Source organism: Antechinus flavipes, chromosome 3, assembly GCF_016432865.1.
Source record: "Antechinus flavipes isolate AdamAnt ecotype Samford, QLD, Australia chromosome 3, AdamAnt_v2, whole genome shotgun sequence".
NCBI lineage: Eukaryota > Metazoa > Chordata > Mammalia > Dasyuromorphia > Dasyuridae > Antechinus > Antechinus flavipes.
This window is the reverse complement of record NC_067400.1, coordinates 536,417,355-536,423,354: the sequence shown is the minus strand read 5'-3', so window position 1 is coordinate 536,423,354 and position 6,000 is coordinate 536,417,355. Positions and strand designations below refer to the sequence as shown.

The 6,000-nt window shown below is 34.7% G+C and overlaps 2 pseudogenes; both read right to left on the bottom strand.

Annotated features, from left to right (window-relative positions):
- Positions 1–300: 300 nt before the first annotated feature.
- Positions 301–3,845, bottom strand: LOC127557376 (ubiquitin-conjugating enzyme E2 D3-like; annotated as a pseudogene).
- A 467-nt stretch (positions 3,846–4,312) lies between these two features.
- LOC127557375 (ubiquitin-conjugating enzyme E2 D3-like) overlaps positions 4,313–6,000 on the bottom strand; it is a 36,349-nt pseudogene continuing 34,661 nt past the window's right edge.

Sequence of the window (6,000 nt, the reverse complement as noted above, 5' to 3'; positions counted from 1 at the left end):
AAGTTAGAATGAAGACATTGGCCACATAATTCACATGCTCCACATTTTAAAATATCCTGAATCTTAAGCAATTGTTCTTTTTTAACTACAGCTTCTAAAAGTAATTATTATTCAAGGACAGAAGAATTTAAATGTTCTCAGATAAGCATGTGCATAATAAATGTGCATAACTAAATAAAAATAAAAATTAAAAATTAAAGGTATGGTTGAGGAGCAGCTGGATAAGAAAAACAAAAAAAGGGACAGTGATAAAAAGTTTTTTCCAGATATAATACAGGTTATTATGACTTTAAGATAGTATCACATGGCATATTTCTGAGTTCTTTTTTGAGATATTCTTTTGTACTTGTCCCATTTTTTATAGATTCATGCAAGATATGGAACTAAAGAATCATCTGGATACGAATCACATAGCAGTGAAAACATGGGTAAAAGAATTTTAGAAATAGAACAGGAGACCATTGTAATCTTAGACGATTAGGACCACCATTGGTGTTAATGTTTGAATGATAAATTCTTAATCTTTGGTAGTTTGAAGGGATAGTCTGTAGGGAAATGAATTGTCAAAAAGAATAGCACTGCCTTGCTATGGACTGTTATTAGGTCTCATAAATGTGACTTGCCAATGAAAAGATCCCCAACTAAACACGAATCCTATTCATTTAAATGGATATCCAAAATATCTAAAGCACTATCCATTTCATCATCTATGGTATGTACCTCTTTATACCTTACTCTGCTCTCTTTTGGTGGGCAGAAGGGTCTGGCCAAAAAAATTTGATTGTCCTGGGAAGCAGGGAGGGGTTGGGGAAGGGATATTTCTTCTCACACCAACTCCATCTGACACAGGTGCCATTTCCAGACCTAGAACAAAGGTTCTTAACATGAGGTCTACAGGACTACAGGATAGAATTGAAGGGCTATCAATCCCTGAATTGGCTAGGAAAATAAACTGTTTTTTATTTTAACCTGCAGATGAAATTTAATATTTCGTTTCATTATGAAGGTAAGCACAAACACTATTCTGAGGAGAAGTCCAAGGACTTCATCAGACTTTCAAATGGGCCCGTGACAAACACATGCACATACACAAACATAATTAAGAACCCCTGATCTAGAGAGTGGTCAAGAAAGGAATGACTGAGTTAGGATCATAAAGGAGTAGTTTGATGGATTTTCCAAATCCTGATGCAGCAGCAGGTAAGTCAGTGCATAGAGTGCTGGGGATGGAGCCAGGAAGACCTGAGTGCAAATCTGCCCTCGCTGACTGTGTGATGATAGACCAGTCATTTCATATCTGTAAGCCTTAATATGTTCATTTATAAGATGAGGATCATAATAGCAAGCTACTAGCCATACCCAGAAAAAGAGCTGATTATATCTGAATATAGATTGAAGCATGCTCTTTAATTTTTCTCTTTATTTTTCTTGAAGGTATTTTTTGGGGAGAATCTATATTTTCTTTTGCAACTAACTTTTATGGAAATGTTTTGCATAATTTCACATGTGATTTCTTAATGGGGTTTGGGAATAGAGAGAAAGGAAGAGATCTGGAACTCAAAAGTTTTAAAAAACAAATGTAAAGATATTTTTATATGTAACTGGGGAAAATAAAAACATTGTATTAAAAATAATAGCAAGCTATCTCTCAGGGTTGTTATGAGAATCAAGGGAGATAATATTTATAAAGTGCTTATCTCAGTGTCTGGCACAAAGCAGTGCTACACAATGTTAACATTACTATTATTATTAGCCAGTGTCACTTGCTCAGTGAACCTATTTCCTTAGCAAAAGACATATGGTTTGATAAAGAGAATAAGCTAAAGTTCAAAGCTGGCAGAGAGATGAAAAATGGACTTGGTTGAATGTGCGGACTTTGACATCTCATTCAATTCATAAAGTATCTATTAAGTGCCTGCTCTGGATTGGGTTCCGTCTTGGGCTCAGAATAAGAGTTCACATCTTACCAAGATGAAAGTTAGCTTTTCTCTGAAGCAAAGTCATTAGAGAACTATGGAACTCAGAATTGGGAGGGAATTTAGAAACCATCTGGTCTAATCCATATCTGAAAAGAAATACTTTTTTCTTTCAGCAAGATAGAGTTGAGTCTGATGTTTGATTTGGATTAAGGAAAATCTAGGTTTGGATTCTGGCTCAAACACTTACAGGTTCTGTGACATTGGGGAGTTTTCTGGATTTTTAAACCTCAGTCTTCTCATTTGTAAAATGGGAGATAATAATAAGAGTGCCTATCTCTCAGGGATTTTGTGAGGATATAATAAGATATTTAAAAACTTAGAATGTTATATAACTGTTAGCTTTATTATTGTTTATTTATTCTAGCATTCCTAATATGTGGACACTTAAGTCCCACTTGAAGAGCTCCAATAATGAAGAACCAAAAGCCTCTTGAAGTAACTTAATTTTCTTTTTGGTAGTTTTCATTGCTAAGAAATTTTTCCTTATATAAATCTGCTTTACTCATGTATTCAAAATTTTTTTAAAGTACTTACTTTCAAGACAAGTGCTAGGTCACATTCTGGAGGTTCAAAGACAAAACCAAAACACTTTCTTGGGAGGGAAACATACAGTGATATCAATACAAAATATATACAAGATCACTTATCTTTTTTCTGTGATATATCTTTAAATGAAAAGTAATTTGAAGGCTATGTTGGGGACAACGTCTTCAACTACAATAACACTACTATATTTACATAGCATATTAAGATTTTGTAAAAATTTTTACAAAAATTATTTCATTTGATCTTCACAAAACACTAGAAGGTAAATGCCATTGTTATCTCCATTTTACAAAAGAAAACTGAGGCAAACAGGATTAAGTGACTTGCTCAGGGTCACATAGCTAGTAAGTGTCTTTTTTTTTTTTTACTTTTTTTTATTTCATAGCTTTTTATTTACAAGTTATATGTATAGGTAATTTTATAACATTGACAACTGCCAAACCTTTTGCTCCAATTTTTCCCTTCCTTTCCCCCACCCCCTCCCCCAGATGGCAGGATGACCAGTAGATGTTAAATATATTAGAGTATAAATTAGATGCACAATAAATATACATGACCAAATTGTTATTTTGCTGTACGAAAAGAATCGGACTCTGAAATATTGTACAATTGGCCCGTGAAGGAAATCCAAAATGCAGGCAGGCAAAAATATAGGGATTGGGAATTCAATGTAATGGTTCTTAGTCATCTCCCAGAGTTCTTTCGTGGGGCATAGCCAGGTCAGTTCATTACTGCTCCATTGGAACTGATTTGGTTCATCTCATTGCTGAGGATGGCCAGGTCCATCAGAATTGATCATCATATAGTATTGTTGTTGAAGTAGATAAGGATCTCCTGGCTCTGCTCGTTTCACTCAGCATCAGTTCATGTAAGTCTCTCCAGGCCTTTCTGAAATCATCCTGCTGTTCATTTCTTATAGAACAATAATATTCCATAATATTCATATACCATAATTTATTCAGCCATTCTCCAAGCTAGTAAGTGTCTTAGGCTGGATTTGAACTCAGGTTTTCCAAATGCCAGAGCCAACATTCTGTACCACCCAAATTCCTCTATGTTAGCTTAATAAAATCCAACTGTCCAATTTAGCTACATTAAAGTAGACAAAAAATTACTAAGTATATATCAGGCAAAACATTATGGTAGGAGCAGGGAATAGCAATATAAAATATTGAAACTGGAATAAAAGATAAAATAAAATGAAAATATAAAGATAAGTAATATTTATTAGTAATGCTCAAGACACTTACATTCTGCTGGAAGTGGAGAATGATATAAGTTGAGTTTGTTGTTCAGTTGTGTCCAATCCTTCATAACCATATTTGTGGTTTTCTTGGCAAAGATACTGGAGTAATTTGTCATTTCCTTCTCCAGTTCATTTTATAGAGGAGGAAACTCAGACAAAGAGGATTAAGTGACTTGCTCAGGGTCACATAGCTAGTAAGTGTCTTAGGCTGGATTTGAACTCAGGTTTTCCAAATGCCAGAGCCAACATTCTGTACCACCCAAATTCCTCTATGTTAGCTTAATAAAATCCAACTGTCCAATTTAGCTACATTAAAGTAGACAAAAAATTACTAAGTATATATCAGGCAAAACATTATGGTAGGAGCAGGGAATAGCAATATAAAATATTGAAACTGGAATAAAAGATAAAATAAAATGAAAATATAAAGATAAGTAATATTTATTAGTAATGCTCAAGACACTTACATTCTGCTGGAAGTGGAGAATGATATAAAGTTTTTTCCAGATATAATACAGGTCATTATGACTTTAAGATAGTATCACATGGCATATTTCTGAGTTCTTTTTTGAGATATTCTTTTGTACTTGTCCCATTTTTTATAGATTCATGCAAGATATGGAACTAAAGAATCATCTGGATACGAATCACATAGCAGTGAAAACATGGGTAAAAGAATTTTAGAAATAGACAGGAGACCATTGTAATCTTAGACGATTAGGACCACCATTGGTGTTAATGTTTGAATGATAAATTCTTAATCTTTGGTAGTTTGAAGGGATAGTCTGTAGGGAAATGAATTGTCAAAAAGAATAGCACTGCCTTGCTATGGACTGTTATTAGGTCTCATAAATGTGACTTGCCAATGAAAAGATCCCCAACTAAACACGAATCCTATTCATTTAAATGGATATCCAAAATATCTAAAGCACTATCCATTTCATCATCTATGGTATGTACCTCTTTATACCTGACTCTGCTCTCTTTTGGTGGGCAGAAGGGTCTGGCCAAAAAAATTTGATTGTCCTGGGAAGCAGGGAGGGGTTGGGGAAGGGATATTTCTTCTCACACCAACTCCACCTGACACAGGTGCCATTTCCAGACCTAGAACAAAGGTTCTTAACATGAGGTCTACAGGACTACAGGATAGAATTGAAGGGCTATCAATCCCTGAATTGGCTAGGAAAATAAACTGTTTTTTATTTTAACCTGCAGATGAAATTTAATATTTCGTTTCATTATGAAGGTAAGCACAAACACTATTCTGAGGAGAAGTCCAAGGACTTCATCAGACTTTCAAATGGGCCCGTGACAAACACATGCACATACACAAACATAATTAAGAACCCCTGATCTAGAGAGTGGTCAAGAAAGGAATGACTGAGTTAGGATCATAAAGGAGTAGTTTGATGGATTTTCCAAATCCTGATGCAGCAGCAGGTAAGTCAGTGCATAGAGTGCTGGGGATGGAGCCAGGAAGACCTGAGTGCAAATCTGCCCTCGCTGACTGTGTGATGATAGACCAGTCATTTCATATCTGTAAGCCTTAATTGTTCATTTATAAGATGAGGATCATAATAGCAAGCTACTAGCCATACCCAGAAAAAGAGCTGATTATATCTGAATATAGATTGAAGCATGCTCTTTAATTTTTCTCTTTATTTTTCTTGAAGGTATTTTTTGGGGAGAATCTATATTTTCTTTTGCAACTAACTTTTATGGAAATGTTTTGCATAATTTCACATGTGATTTCTTAATGGGGTTTGGGAATAGAGAGAAAGGAAGAGATCTGGAACTCAAAAGTTTTAAAAAACAAATGTAAAGATATTTTTATATGTAACTGGGGAAAATAAAAACATTGTATTAAAAATAATAGCAAGCTATCTCTCAGGGTTGTTATGAGAATCAAGGGAGATAATATTTATAAAGTGCTTATCTCAGTGTCTGGCACAAAGCAGTGCTACACAATGTTAACATTACTATTATTATTAGCCAGTGTCACTTGCTCAGTGAACCTATTTCCTTAGCAAAAGACATATGGTTTGATAAAGAGAATAAGCTAAAGTTCAAAGCTGGCAGAGAGATGAAAAATGGACTTGGTTGAATGTGCGGACTTTGACATCTCATTCAATTCATAAAGTATCTATTAAGTGCCTGCTCTGGATTGGGTTCCGTCTTGGGCTCAGAATAAGAGTTCACATCTTACCAAGATGAAAGTTAGCTTTTCTC